We start from the raw sequence: 15,831 nt of genomic DNA on the forward strand, positions 1-15,831 counted from the left end.
CTAGCAGTGATGAACCTAAAGTCTGTTTGCCAGCAGTGAAGAAGCAGCACAGGTAGCACTGTAGTGGGCCACTAGCTGGTCACATGGCAGCGCTTTAGCTTCAGTCAAGTAGAAGCGTCGGATCAACATGGCGGCTTGGCCACAAACTTTCTCTTTTATGACACAAACATTTCTGAAACAATCTGAGGCAACAAATAAGTTGTGCAGTTACTGATTCTGTCCTCATTTTTGTTCAACAACGACTAGTTTAGACGTTTAACGAATATTTCTCGATGCGTCCAACCTCCACTGCCTGCACTGAATTTTCATATAGTAGAAGTCAAGCTTCCTATATGCAAATAAACTCTGGGGAGATGCTTCGGAACACAGCTCAAAATGCACTGCAATGCAACCAGCTAGGCATGTAACGATATGAAAATTTGACATCACGATAATTGTGATCAAAATTATCACGGTTATCGATATTATCACGGTATTGTGAAATATGTTCAAAATGTTTAAAAAGTACTCATAGGCACACTTAAATCAATGAACAACGTTTTTATTTTTGAAAAACCAATCAAAATATGAGCTTAAACCTTAAATAACATATTAATAAGCTTAAAAAATTAAAGAGGGGACCTTAAAAGAACCAGGAGGTAGTCTGTTTGCTTGAAAGCAACATTAGGAATAACAAAGTACAACAAAAAAGTAACGTGCCGCTGCCTCATAAACATTAACAAATAAATGAAATTTAAATAACATTACATTCTTTATATTGTGCAAATTGTAAGAATCTTAACATTCAGTGCTCAGAAAGATCTAGTCTTACAAATATAATATAATACAATAACACTACTATATAAAACAAAGTAAAGTGGATGTAAGAACAATACAACCACATGTAAACAAATGTGTAGTGCAGCAGGATTTCAGTCTTGGAAAAATGATTTCATGAAGGAACTTTATAGTAAGGCACAGCAACCTTCATCAGCTTCAAAAATCCAGGCCTCTCACCAGTTTGAAATGGCATCATGTCTTTCGCAATAAAATATGAGATAGCTGCTGTGAGGTCTTTGGCATGTTTCGATGTCGGTGCATAAGCAGCCTTCCTTTCAAACGCCTGGGTTATTGTTTGTGCCACTGTAACCGAAGAAGTAGAAGCTGTTGGAGGATTTGTCCTGGTTCTGTCCCAGGCGTAAACTAACCGTGACGTCACCCGTTGGTTTCAACGCTGAGAAAATGAAGCCCGGATTTTGCTACTTCCTGGTCGCCGTTTTGGATTTTTTGGAGCCAGTGACGTAAAAAGCGTCATCAAACAGACTGGACTGGAGACCAACTAGGGGCAGGATTGGCTGAGGACTCTCTTATCCCGCCCACATTTTACCGCAAAGGCTTCTGTTGCTGTCAATCAAGTATAGCCACGCCCCCTGGCTCCGCCAACTTTAACGATTTATTTAAAATTCAGTATTGATTTATTTTAAGATCGGCCACCTGATCTCTCATTTTGAGCATGAAAACTAACAGGAAATAAATCCTGAGCTGTAGAACATCAGTCTATCAAATTTTATTTTTTCCAAAAATGAATTGGGGTCTATGGAGAAAAAGCTTTTTGGAGCCAACCCTAGCGGACGGCGTGATATTGCAAGTTTTTGACACTTCCGGGTTGGCTTCAATTCTGGAGCCAGATGCTACGTCCACTATATATACCGTCTATGTTCGGTCCACTACACGCCCTCTCTGTAAATAAGAAGAAAGCAAATTTATAATGGTTATTATTAAATAATTATTATTATTCATCATCACATGCACGCACACACACACACACCCCCCTCCCCAACCACCCACCCACACACACACACACACACACACACACACTATGTAACGCTGTCTTCTGAACATTAACCGGCTGTTGATTCTATGTCGGACTTTCTGTCGGCATCAACGGTGCATTTAGCTTTAGCCACGGAGCTAGTATTGTGCCGGAGCAAAAACGAGACAAACACGCACAGTTTTCACGGTTCCCTAAGCCCCACATGCATTCATTTCAAGTTAACTTACCTTTAACTCGCTGCCCAGTTGCGGGTGGTGGTCCCGTAGATGAGCCAGCATGTTGGACGTGTTTCCACCCTTTGCCGATATTTTCTTGTGGCATTTTCGGCAGACTGGGCTGCTTTCTTCCACCAGTCTCCCTTGTGCGTCTTTATAAAATCCGAAGTACGCCCAGACTTTGGACTTGGTACGTTTGGACGGTGGAAAAATCTCTCCACTGCCGGGAGTACTGCCCTCCGCCATATTTACGAGTTGTTTACTGTGCAGTGCGCATGTGTCCGATCGGCTGCCTGCTGCTGCACTTCTCACAACAGTAGTAGGCCTATTCCTGAGATTTTCCGGATTGTGGCAATCAAACACGGTAATTAAAATTTGAAACGGTAGTACTAACCGTCAGACATTTTACCGCGGTTTATCATTTTAACCGGTAATCGTTAAATCCCTACATGCAATGCGGTGCGCTTCACACAGACAATCAATGGAATGCAAGAAATTAACGATCCTGTGAACACATTAGCTACGACAGTCCTGGTACCGGCAAACGTTGTAGCCATCCCATAATAGACCACTTTTCAAGACACTGAAAGTGCCTGAGTTTACAAAAAGTCTTAAAATGTTGAATATAATCTCTTTAATTGCACTTTGAGTTTGCAGTAATCTGTGAATGTAGTAGAAAGATGAAAAGTGCAGATAAATAGAAATGAAACTAACATTTTTGCTGTTAAAGTTCACGTGTTTCTATTCATGGATTCAGTCATCAACCAACATGTATTTGAATTGAAAATCTGACAATTTGACAAAGATGAGATTATGGTGATTAATCAATTACAGTTGATCCTGAAATTAATTAGATTAATTATTTTAATCACATCAGACGCTAATTTAAAGTAAGATTTAGATGTATTACGATCTACACTGAGCTTTTTTTTTTCGCTTTAAGTTAGACAAGAAGAGCATACCATTCATGTCTGCATGAGAAATATGGAAATCCTTCCAACAGATGATTAGCTCATTTAGCATGAAGACCAAAAGCAGGGGAAAACTGCTGGCCTGAGTCTGTCTAATGTTAATAAGAGTCTCTCATTTCACAATTACGTTTATATAGTGTCTGATTATTATGTCAGTAGTTCCAGGAAGTTAAACAATTAATAAAGTTCAGTTTAAGATGTTAAGAAGTGTGGTTATGTGCTTTATTGCAGGAAATCAGATAATAGATTGAAACTATTTATATCTGTGCAGCTATAGATATATGTTAGTTTAGCAAAGCATGAAGACTGGAAACAGATAGACAAGACAGTAGGAAGTTATTGCTTGTGGCTAAGAAATTGTCCTGCACATAACTCTCCTCCATCCCTCCAAGCTGCAACAAGACATTTTACCACTGCAGTTTTTAGCAAATTATATGAACAAGGTAAAACATGTTAGCTGAGTCCCTTCTAGACATTCACTCGTTTCTGTTCATCTGAACGTGTCGGTTTCACGTCTGAATGAGGACTGCTCATTTTTCCACTGAAATGTCCATTAAAAAAAAAAATTACAGACAGAGACTAACAGATTGAGCCTCACCAATAATGAATGTAATCCAGGAGTGTGTGCTCTGAGTTTATTAAATATCTGCAGCATCAGACAGCAGCAGGATCAATACGAGAAAAAGTGAGAGAGTTGCATGAATTGTTGCACATAGCAGGAGTAACTTCATTAATTACTTAGAATTATAAATAATGCCCAGCATGTAGAGGAGGCAGGAGACGAGTCATGCTGGGTATTTCTCGTCACCTCAGACAGGTGAGCTGCCACACAGAGTCACACTTTGTTTGGAGAGCTGTTTCCAGCCTTCAAGCTAAGCCAGGCTAATCAGCTGCTCGTTGGAACCAAAGAAGCGTCTTTGATTACAGGATGAAATGTCTTTAAAAACCTGGTAGAGAAGTCTAATTGCTTTTAACTGAAGCTCCTAGGATTACCTGGATGACTGAAAATCTACACAGACATAGTTGCAGCTTCATATCTTTTGTAGAAATGTGAGTGGGGTCGCTCTCTGGATTAGTATCAACGTTAAATTAACTGTAGGATCATATGGATCCTCAAAGAAAAGATCAGCAGGTGCAACTGTTACCATGAAATCTATATAAAAATAACCATTTTCTTGCATCTTTCTCCATCTGCAGCAGCTGTGTACATCATTGTTGCCCTGACATCACTGAGAGGAGGACAAGGAGACGAGATATGGCATATTTCTTTCATAATAAATGCTTTTTGTATTCGGTTAGGCTCGTTAATAGCTTAATTTAAATATCATTCCACCATCAAATGCCACTCATTCACAGAGAGCATAATTGGCTCTGAAAATGATTACTCCTGATCCACCTCCTTTTTTTGACTATCAGCAGACATCAGAGTGCAGAGCTTGAATGTGCAATAATGACAGCAATAATAGGATTGACTACAGCATGTTTTTTTTGTGTGTTATGATAATCTAAAATGCGGTAATGAAAATGTGAACTCCTGCACACATTTGCTAAACATGAACACACAAACAGATTAGCTTTCCCCGTCACCCACAGACCTCCCAGCTGTGAGCTGGAGTGGTGTTATGTAACGAGTCAGAGGGCATATGGATTGGCTCTTTGTTAAAACTAGAGAATGCATTATCATTAGTGTGGCTACAGTAAAGAGCCAGCCAACCCTGAACACTGAATAGATCCATTGTCTTTCATTTCCACTCATTAGACTCCTGTAATGAAGACGGGTTCGCTCCGAGCAGGAATTTACCTTTTTAACGGGAGACACTTTTCTCAGCCACTAACATCACCTGTTCAGATAAGATGAAATAACATGAAACTTTAATGATCCCTGTGGGGAAATGGGAGTGTTGCAGCTGCAGCTTGTAATAATGGATACAGTGAAGAAAAAATAGAATTATCATGTGAATATAGCAGAGTGGGGAGCATTAAAGGAGCCCGCACCGGTGATCTCACTATTAAACATCTTAAACGGGCACATATTACAACACACTGTTAATTATTATATTATCAGGGTCAACGGCTGCAGAGCATATAACACTAAAGAAAAAAAAAAAGGATTTAAAAAAAAAATAGGGTACTTTTACTTCAGCATATATTTGTATAAACAGTTAGAGTATGCTTGAGTATTTTAAGTTTCATCAGTTTACTTTTGAACATGCACTTCACCATTCATATAAAAGTTGTGTCTAATATTCTGACCCCATCATGCAAATGTAATACATGTACACTACCGTTCAGAAGTTTGGGGTCACTTAGAAATGTCCTTATTTTGAAAGAAAAGCAGTTTTTTTTTCAATGAAAAAAACAATAAAATGAATCAAATTTCCAGTCTAGACATTGTTAATGTGGTAAATGACTATTCTCGCTGGAAACGGCTGATGTTAAATGGAATATCTCCATAGGGGTACAGAGGAACATTTCCAGCAACCATCACTCCTGTGTTCTAATGCTACATTGTGTTAGCTCATGGTGTTGAAAGGCTCATTGATGATTAGAAAACCCTTGTGCAGTTATGCTAGCACATGGATAAAAGTGAGTTTTCATGGAAAACATGAAATTGCCTGAGTGACCTCAAACTTTTGAATGGTAGTGTACATATTCAGGTATATGAGGTTCGAACATGTTATCTATTTTAATGCATTTATTTTAAACCACTGCACAGTGCGGTAGTGGTTAGCACTTTCGCCTTGCAGCAAGAAGATCCACAGTTCAAATCCCGGGGTGGGCCTGGGATCTTTCTGCATGGAGTTTGCATGTTCTCCCTGTGCATGCGTGGGTTTTCTCTGGGCACTCCGGCTTCCTCCCACAGTCCAAAAATATGCTGAGGTTAATTTATGACTCTAAATTGTCCGCAGGTGTGATTGTTTGTCTGTATATGTAGCCCTGCGACAGACTGGTGACCTGTCCAGGGTGTCCCCTGCCTTCGCCCGAGTCAGCTGGGATAGGCTCCAGCACCCCTCGCGACCCTAGTGAGGATAAAGCGGTGTATAGAGAATGGATGGATTGATGTTTTAAACCATGTAATTTTCTAGAGTTTGGCATAAACCATTATGTAGTTTGTGAAGGTTTGTAGGAATTTCTTAGCATATAATTACTCCTCTGCATTCTTTGGTGGCATTTTGTGACGACAGGCGTACGTTTGTCTGTCTGCTATTCCGTCTGTGCACAACATTACTCAAAAACAGACCAATGGATTTGGATGAAATTTTCAGGGAAGGTCAGAAATGACACAAGGACCAAGTGATTAGATTTTGGCAGTGATGCGGCTTATAGTCTGGATCTACGAATTTGCTAAATATTTCTTTATCATTGTGAGATAGTTGCATGGCGTCTCTGTAACCATGACAACAAGTGAACACTACCTCTGCTGCCTGCTAATGATCACATGATTGCGATCTTACTACAAATCCACTGCTGTGGACTTATCGGGACTTATCCATCAGAAATGATACAAGGTACAATTGATTAAATTGTGGGGATGTGTCCCAGTCTCATCAATTCCCACTGCCAGCTACATATTTAGTTCACGTGACTCAGTATCTGTACATAACATACACATGCATAACACACACCTGTGCTCAGCGCAAAGTCATTGTGTTTGTGCGTACATCTATATTAAATGGCCACATTTTAGATTGCCATGATTTCTGATCATCAATAGCTAATTAAAAAAAATGTCTTACTTCTATAAAAAAAATATGCTGCATTTCTGACAGTGCCATATGAGGGGATGAACAGCTTTAGCGGAGTACTGCCCTCTCTGAGTGCTTTTCTTGTGTTTGTAAAAAATTACAACATATATAACATCAGTAGAACAATAAAATGCTCTTGTATCAGTTTGCAACGACACTATATTGTGACTTCACAAACACAACAGTAAGCCACATGTAATGTTATAACCCATCTATAGGGTCACACATTTGGCAGCAAACAGTCCCCGCTTGTCGCGTCGTCGTCTCTGTGCTCCTCATCAAACAGCTCCAGCTCCCAGCCTCAAGTCTTCCACACCTGCTTGTTGACGGCCGGCTCTCCTGCCAGGACGGTAATCTGATCCTTATTGGCTGTTCACTTGGCCAAACTGCCGAGATGCCCATTATCGTGCGCTAAGCAGGTGCTGAGACGTATCGCTCCATGATCACAACGCAGATTTAGCACCGAGCGCAAGTCGAGCAATCCATTTTTCAATTTGGTCTCCTGCCTGAGATAAATTAACAGATGTCGATTGATTTTTCCTTCCTGTGTGCAACTGTGAGCCTTGTTTACACCTGACAGCCAGGGTGTTATACCTGAGCGGCTGTTCGAGACGAAAGCACGTTATAATTAGCATTTTTTAAATTAGACTGACAATTGGCAGGCGACTTAGTAGGCAGTTACTTTGACATGTTTTACCTTTCCTACCTCCTTGTTACAGCTAATCAACAGATTGACAGAGACGAGGCGTTGCAGTGAGCTAGAAGGCCTGTATCATAATCATACTTAGACGTGCACACAAACACTTTCAAAATGATTTCCGTCGCTTTGTCAAATAGTATCCGTTATATAAGATCTGAATAAAGCACATCACTCTTCATTTATTCTGCTTTCATTGTATGCCTTAATCACAGTTACAAAGAGACACAGCAAAGACTTCATTGTCACTCTTCATACCCCGGAGACTCAGACTCAACTTGACACGATCACAGGGGCCCCCCAGCGTTTTCACAGCCATGTGTGTTCACCAGCTGGTTATTATTGCTAAAAATACTGGTGTAGCCCAGCACCATCGCACCCTAATGACGGGAGTCAAGTGGTGCGCGGCAGATATGCCCTCACATGCGCGCTGTCACAAGCCATTTAATTGAAGTTGAGAAAATGGGAGTCGGCGTGGTTTTGCCCAAAGCCCACCCCAACCACCACAACGCACCCACAACCCCCCCACAAGTCGTTATGCACTAATATGCCGGCTTTATTGCCGTCATCTCAGCCTCATGATAGTTTTCACATAGTGATAATCTGATATTATCCTCCCTGTGCTCCCTGCTCAGCCTTGATGTACTGTAGTCAATGTTACATCAGGGAAGGAAACGCTGTTGTATTCTTTCTTGTTCGAAGAAGGTGCCAAGTTGGACTGTTTTGATGTTACAACCACTAGATTAATGTTAAATTCCTTGAAAATGTGGGTTTAGATTTCAGGTACCACTTATATACACTAAAAATAAATTGCAGTCTGAGTATAGTTTGGGAAAATTTGTTTAAATTTTAACGCTCTGTATTGGCTCCAATTACAGGGGGTCTTCGACTTACGTCAGAGTTCAGTTCCTACTGATTTATGTATCTCGATTTTTGCCATAAGTCGACACTCCAGTGAAAATGTAAACAAAGTCATCGTGCATCATTTTATGGCGAAAATGTAAACAAAGCCATTGCATGCATCACGATATCGATCAGTTCTTCAGAAAAGTCATGAATACCAACGACTTTCATGCATATATGAGTCATTTTACAAGAAGATAACAGAATATTGTAACGGACTGATATTGTTGTTGGTGTTGAGGTTTCAATGTTTATTTTTCAGCTCGAGATTTACCTAATGTCAGTGAATGTGCCATGTTTAGTTAGCTCACCTCTGATTGGCTGAGAGTCAGTAGTAGTGTGTGTGTGTGTGTGTGTGTGTGTTACTCCGTGCCGGTGTGTGTCTCAAACGAGACAGAGCTGGGAACGGCGGCTAATTGTGGAGCTAAGTTATCGGTTTTTGTAGTTATTTTGGCGTTGGCTACACAGTAGTCTGTGTGAAAGTTCAGTAAATGACCAGAGAACAAGATAAAGTCTCACTCATTCATCACAGAGGGTCGCTGCAATATGTTACACTGTTTTTACAACTTCATGATGTTCGTCTGTGCTTCATCCTGTTCTGAGTGTTTTATTATATCTAATTTCATTTCCAGGGAGATGATTTCTTTTTCTTTGAAGAAGTGCCATCAGAAGAGTCTGACTTATGCTTGGAAGCCATAATGAAGGACAAAAAGCTAGTGACTGTAGCACAATCCAAGGTGGCGTACAACTGGAGAATGTAAACAAAGCTGACTTATAGCAACGTGTGACGACGTATTTGTCCGTTCTGCTCACCACCTAGTTCCACATAACCAGTTCTGACCTAACAACGAAACGCAGTACGTTGTAAACCGAGGACTGGCCCATAACCACTTCCAGCCTAATAATGAAACGTTGTAGGTCGATGTTGTTGCAAACCGAGGAACCCCTGTATTGGTTTTCTTAATTACTGATATCTGATATCAGCCCTGAAAAAGACATGTTGATTAACCTCAATGAAACAAGCCCAAAACACAGTATGATTCAAATATTGGTCAAATCTGACTGGTGCTTTGAAACATCCTGACTGAGAACTTCACACTTAATAAAACAAGCAATATTCTGAAATCTGTAGAACCTTCTTGCTCGCACTCAGGAGCAGATTTTCAGGATCTTTGAAGGTCTCTCTGTGTTTGCTTGGAGTAGTAAGGAAAACTGACTAAGTTTTAAAGTACCTCTTTTAAATTAAGCTTGCAGCACATAACTATGATAAACATGTTTAGCTGTAGGGTAGTTTTGTTCTATTCTGTTCTTTTCACATTTATAGATAATTTTTAATTGATTTCTGATAGCTTGACCTGAGATAACCTTAGTCAGTATTAGTAGCATGACTGAACTGCTTGAGAATGGACCAGATATATTTAAAATGTGCACAAGCCTAAGAAATATGTTGGTTTGGGAAAGTCTCAACTTGCAATAAAGAATGATCTTACCCAGTACTAGAAATATTTCCTGGTTTGAAATGAAGAGAACACATCAGTTGTGTCAGATGAATATTTTATTTAGCACAGTGCCTGTATTAATGGGTATCCACTGGATCAGTTTTCAACTTATTTTCCCATAGTTCCTGTAGGCTCTGTTTCTCTCTTCTTGTAGCAGATTTAACTGTCAGAAACTCTGAGTTCTTCAGCTCCTCTTGAGCCTGAAGGACAGTCCTCCCTGTCAATGGCCGTACTAGCTTGCAGTAGTTATTATAATGTGTCATATTGATGGTGATAAACTTTAAGTCCTTGCCAGAGCAGCAAACTGCATCCAGCTCCAGTTACAGTAATATTGCATTCCTGCAAGACAACTTTCCTCTTCCACTTCCACCAGAGGGAGGTCGGAGGTCAGCGTCAGCTCAAGAACAGCAGCTACAGAGCTGGTAGGGATTCTGTGTTTTATTCAAGGATGCTTGCCAACACGGCAGTTGGAGCTCGGATCTCTCTACTCTCTGCCAAACCATCCAGAAAGCCCACAAATGTCCCATAAAGCCTGGCCGTTGTCTTGAGAATCACACCTGCCTTTCAAGTGCTTAGCCATCCACGTCTGTGAGCATGTAGCCTGCTCCACCGCCGGGTACCTGGGTGTGCTGCTTCTGTGGCGAGGTCTCCAGCAAAGAAAGCACATAAAGAGTCCACAGAGGGTCTACCGGGAGGCAGGAGGAAAGTGGAGCAGAGTAAGGTCGCGCGCTGAGGTGGCATAGTGTTGGCCGGATGATAGATGGAAAATGAGGGTGATTCCCAGGGAACAGTGAGTGGAGACAGCAGAGGGAGAGTAGATAAAATGAGCACATTGGCAGTTTATGTGTGTGAGCGTTTGACTGGCAGGACAGCTGCCGGGGCCGGTGTCCCCGAATCAGAGGGCAGCAGCAGGTATCACACCTGAGCAACCCGAGGGTGAAGGCAGCAGGAGGAGGTGTGAGGGAAGGAAACGGAGAGATGGTGAAAGAGGGCGGATGATTGAGCAGAGGGAGAGTAGAGGGGTTAAGCACCAGGGTGACGAGCTCTCCCAGTGTAGAGAGCGACAGTTTGATGGATGAATAAGGAGGCCGGAGGAGAGGAGCTGAAGGGAAGGAACACAGTCAAGGAGCTGATTCCGCACACCGCAGTTTGGAAGGCCAGCTGATTGTTTTTTCAGGCACTTCAGATGTGGCTTGCTTTGATATGTCAGATGCCTTTTTTCGGAGTCCATGAAGAGGCACAAGAGAGAGGAAGAACGGTCGCAGCATGTGCACTTCTCAAGGTCCATTTAGTGCAATTACACAGAACAATAGAGACAGCATGGCTGCTAGCTGACTGTGCTAACCGCGGCTCCTTTCCGACACGAGGAAGCAAACTGTCTGAGCCATATCTGGATGTGACGCCCCAACCAGCATCTTTGTTCTTCCCTGTTGTCTCCCTCATACGTGGGAAACGAGGAGGGGATGGCAGGATTATGTTTAGCTGATTTGAGGCCAATTGCCGGTTTCATCCAAGTGTCAGATGAGTGAGGAGGAAGGGACGTCAAAGAGATGCGCGTGGAAGTGATTATTAGAGGGTTGGGAGAGCAGTGGAGGGAGAAGACTAAAGTGTCTCCTTGCTGGGTCGCAGCTTGAACATGACAGACACAATCTCTCCCACACGTGCTCAGCCTGGCTGGCGGCTCGGCTACAGAGTGGGTGTTCCGGGTCTCTGGCGACGCCTGCAGTGCCCTTCTGAAAGTCTGCTGCGGCTGCTGTTGTGACAGAGTGTCAAAATTAACACTCAGCCACAGCTGTAACTGCTGAACACGGCAAAAGCACAAACTACTGAACTCAGTGCTATTTACTGCTCACTTGCCTCTCTTATCTCTTGTATTGTTGTGTTACACAGCTTCTTGGGGTGTCACTCAACTCAAAATAACTACAATTCACCATCCTTGTTTTGGAAATAAACATATCAGAAATCTGTCAGGCGTCTCTTTCACTGCAGAGCGGTGGTTCCCAGCCTCTTTGCAATCTAGCTCCTTAAAATGAAGCGATGCCTGAGGCGAGGAAGCCCTCATCACATGTTGCTTATATAAATGAGTGTAAGACGTTCTAGTAGTCAGTTTTAGTTTGAAGGATTGAAAAGGTAAAAAGTCTTTGCAAAGGAAAAAAAAACAACGATAAAAGGCAGAAAATGTCACTGCCTTCTTTCATAATCTGTCAATCATCCTGTAACCCCTGAGAATTATTATGTGACCCGTTGAAGGGGTCTCTGCCCCCAGGTTTTGCTCTACTAACAGAAGAACAACATGAAGATTGTTTCTTGTGCTTGTGTTCGCTGTGTATTCCTCCGTCTTCAGGTTGCTTTGATATCTGTTGTTTGGTTCATGCTCAGAGATCAAGAGGAACAAATGTTAACGTTTTGGCTTTTAGTTTTGGCCTAGTTTGGGTCATTCCGTCAGAAATCATCACATTTTTAGAAAAAATTCTCCTCCACCATCTCTGATTTATCTGGAAATTTTGTAAAACAAAATATAAATATTTCTAAGGATATGTGTGAAATTTTAGTTTGATGTATATTAGATACTTAAAAGATAAAATGCTTTTTGAAAATCATTTTTTGTTAATGTGTGCTCAGATGGCACTTTTGATGACGGCTTCATTTAAACTCACCCTTAATCAGAGACTATTTGATCTACTTGTTCAAATCCTGAATCAATGGTGTGATAAAAAATTACAGTAAACATTTCATGCTTTTATCTTGAATAGTTCCTGACATACTGCCATTCAAACATAACCTCCAATGACAATGTGAGAAAAAAATGAGCCGAAAGTGGGTAAAAAAAAAGGTCTTAGAACATACTTGATACATCATTCTTAAGGGATAGAAAAGTTTTAAGCCACTCAGAGATGGTCGAGCAGAAGTTACAAATGAAGCAAGAAAACTAAGCACATAGATGCACAGATTGGCAGGTAACTGAGTGATCAAACACTTTTGATTCTTCTCATTCTGCACCATCTGTGCCGTTGTTCTTGTGTTCTCTTGTTGTCTGTTTTAATTGTCCTCTTGACATCACTGTAAATGAGGGCATGCCTCCAGCGAAAATCTGGGTTGACTGAAATCATACTTTCTTTTAAACCGATGGATTGGCTGTAGGGAACAATATATGTGTGTGTTATCTCTGGACTGACTAAACCAGCCACACTGAATTCCAAATCAACATAAAAAGCTAATATTTGTAGCATATTGAATAATTAAAAGTGGTTATTTTATACAGAAATGACAAGAACAGACTGGGAGCAGACCAGTGTGCCCATATTCATATGATTCCTGAAAATAGAACTTTATTAGCTGTTGATCTCAGCACAAGAACTACTGAAGAACACAGTGCAGAAAAAGTAGCTTCTATTTTCAGATTATGTTCCATTTCGGTTGGACTGTTGTTTGTAAAAACTTTACACAAAACATTTGGGCCATTTGTTTGAACAGAATGCAGCCACACTGATGACCTCTTTGACATGGTACCACTTAGTTTTAAACCTACTACAAGTAAACATTCCGTAAATATTAAATAAATTAGATCAGCAGTAACCTTTAGGTTGGACAGGATTAAAGTTGTTAAAACATGGCAGTGGTTTCAGGTAGTCTGTTCCTCTGGCTGCCATAAACAATGAATTAACCCAGGAAGACTGCAAATGTAGAACTTTTCTTTTTATGAAAGAAGGTCAGAAATGACACGAGGACCACCTGATTAGATTTTGGCAGTGATGTGGCTTATGGTCTGGATCCACAGATTTGTCAAAGATTTCTGTATCATTGTGAGATAGCAGCAAAGCGTCACTGTAACTATGACTCCCTGTTGACGATCACATGACTGCGATCCTACTACAAATCCACTTATCGGGACTTATCCATCGGGACTTATCCGTCAGAAATCATACAACGACTGAGCAGCCTTGATGGAGTTCTGTGCTCTCTGAGTGCTTTTCTTGTTTTAGAGATGCAACTTTTTTCATACAAACGATGAAGCTAGAATCACTTGTGATGAAATATTTTGCATTAATTTAAAATGAAATCAGAATGGAACTGTTTTTACTAGTTGTCTGAAACATTTGGACTCCACTTTATGTCAGGAATAAGAACCTTTTTTGTCATAAAGAGGCCAAGACCCCCACAATAACACGGTACTCTCAGTCAGTCAGCAACCTAAAACTCACCAACGTTTGTCTAAAATGAACTACAACAGGTATATGTTTACATGTTCTTATGATCACACTAGGATTTATCGTATGTATGGCTGCTTTACATTAGCTCATACTAATGTCCTAGATTCTTTTTGTGATTTATTCAAGAAACATGTTGAATCTACACCAGTCAAGTTTGTGATATTTTACAAAAGGCAGAAATTATCAGGGGAGATAGCTGGACTTGCTGCACCAGACTGACGTAGTAGCCTATGTGTCATCCTCCTTGTTTATATTCTTAAGTTGGATGAGGCAATATTTGGACTGACATTGTGTAGTGGGATCGTGGCATCATGTAAAGTATTTAATCCCTGCTCGAGGATGTTGTTGTGCGGTTGATGTCAACCTCTAACCTCCCTGTTGAAACATCCCTTCAGGCATCAATAAGGAATCCCCGTCTTCATTATAATTTCAAGCACAATACAGCCATGCCCCCCATGTACAGACCTGCCACTGCTTTGCCCTTCTTCTGCTATCTAAGTAAGCTGTTATATCTGTAAACACCTTGCTGTTCATGTCAGGTGTGCGCTCCACTTCCTAAAGAGAAGGTATGTCTGCTCTTTGTACCATCACAAAGCGCTGTCAGCAGCATATGCTGTATTTTTAATTCAGCAAAGGCGTTTTGGAAGCCTCGTAGCATGTCATACGCTAGCAGCTCTCAGTGGCGTTCCCCTGATGCTGACAGAGAAATCAAACGTAAAATGGAGCACCAGAGCGAGCGAGCGGCGATACAGAACAGATGTTCGCAGGAATGTTGACTTTTTGTTTGGCCCTTATCTTTGACGCTGCCATCCTCCGGTAAAGTGAGTGACGGAAGAGGAGAGAATAAAGAGAGAGGGAGGAGGGGATGAGTGAAAGGAAACAACGGAGAGGAAAAAGGAAAAGCGGTGCTGTTGGTAGAACTAAGTGGAAGAAGTGTTGGCAGGCGGGATGTTCGATGGCAGGAAAGTGGGACAGCCACACAGCTGTGTTTTGGCGTCGAGGGACCCCCGAGATTGGTGTCACTGTATTTCATTGTCAAGGAGAAGAAATGGAAACACTAGAGACACTGTGATGTGCAGAGAGAGAGAAGAGAAGGATCGGGGTGAGGCAGGAAAAAATGAAAGTAGAAAGTGAGACAGACCCTGGAGCAGCTGCTCTTATATTACCTGATGGTGTCAAATAGAGGCGAGAAAAAAGGTTCTTCTGCTGGCAGTCGGGGGGGCAGATAAACAGAGGAGGGCTGATGCCTGGTTCAATTGCAGGGTGACCTGGCGACTGCACTCTGTCATTTAAACTGAAGAAGAGGAAAACAACATTTCCCGTGATTCAGCTGCTACTCTGTAGAAGGGAGTGCTGATATCTTTAAGATCAGCCTGACAGTTTTGCTTGCCACCTCACAATAAATAGCCCTTTTGAGTTATTTAACACCTGCTGTGATCTGTAAGAATTTACGATCAGCCATTATTTCATCCTTACAGGATTATAAATAGGGTGATAAATTCCCATGGCTGAAGTCACTGTGGGGTCAGGCTCTTTTCATGTTTATTTTGCACTGAGTTATCAGTCAAGGTGAAGAGTCTGAGTAATGCCTTCGAAGTCAGATCTAAGGATAGCAAGGGAGAGTGCAACAACTCGACAAAACTGGCTCTCCCTGCAGCCAGTGCGGGAAAATCTCACCTTTGCTGTCCTGGCCGAATCACGTTCTTTAGAAAGAAAACATCTACTAGAGATCGATGTCTTATCACTCAAACGAGCACTAAAAGTAGCTGATAGTGG

General features: G+C 41.5%; 1 protein-coding gene across 1 annotated transcript in view; it reads left to right on the plus strand.

Moving 5' to 3' along the window:
- Window positions 1-15,831, plus strand: part of adarb2 (adenosine deaminase RNA specific B2 (inactive)) — a 270,798-nt gene that overhangs the window by 16,856 nt on the left and 238,111 nt on the right. The window lies entirely within an intron of this gene.

Source organism: Acanthochromis polyacanthus, chromosome 20 (genome assembly GCF_021347895.1).
Source record: "Acanthochromis polyacanthus isolate Apoly-LR-REF ecotype Palm Island chromosome 20, KAUST_Apoly_ChrSc, whole genome shotgun sequence".
Lineage (NCBI taxonomy): Eukaryota > Metazoa > Chordata > Actinopteri > Pomacentridae > Acanthochromis > Acanthochromis polyacanthus.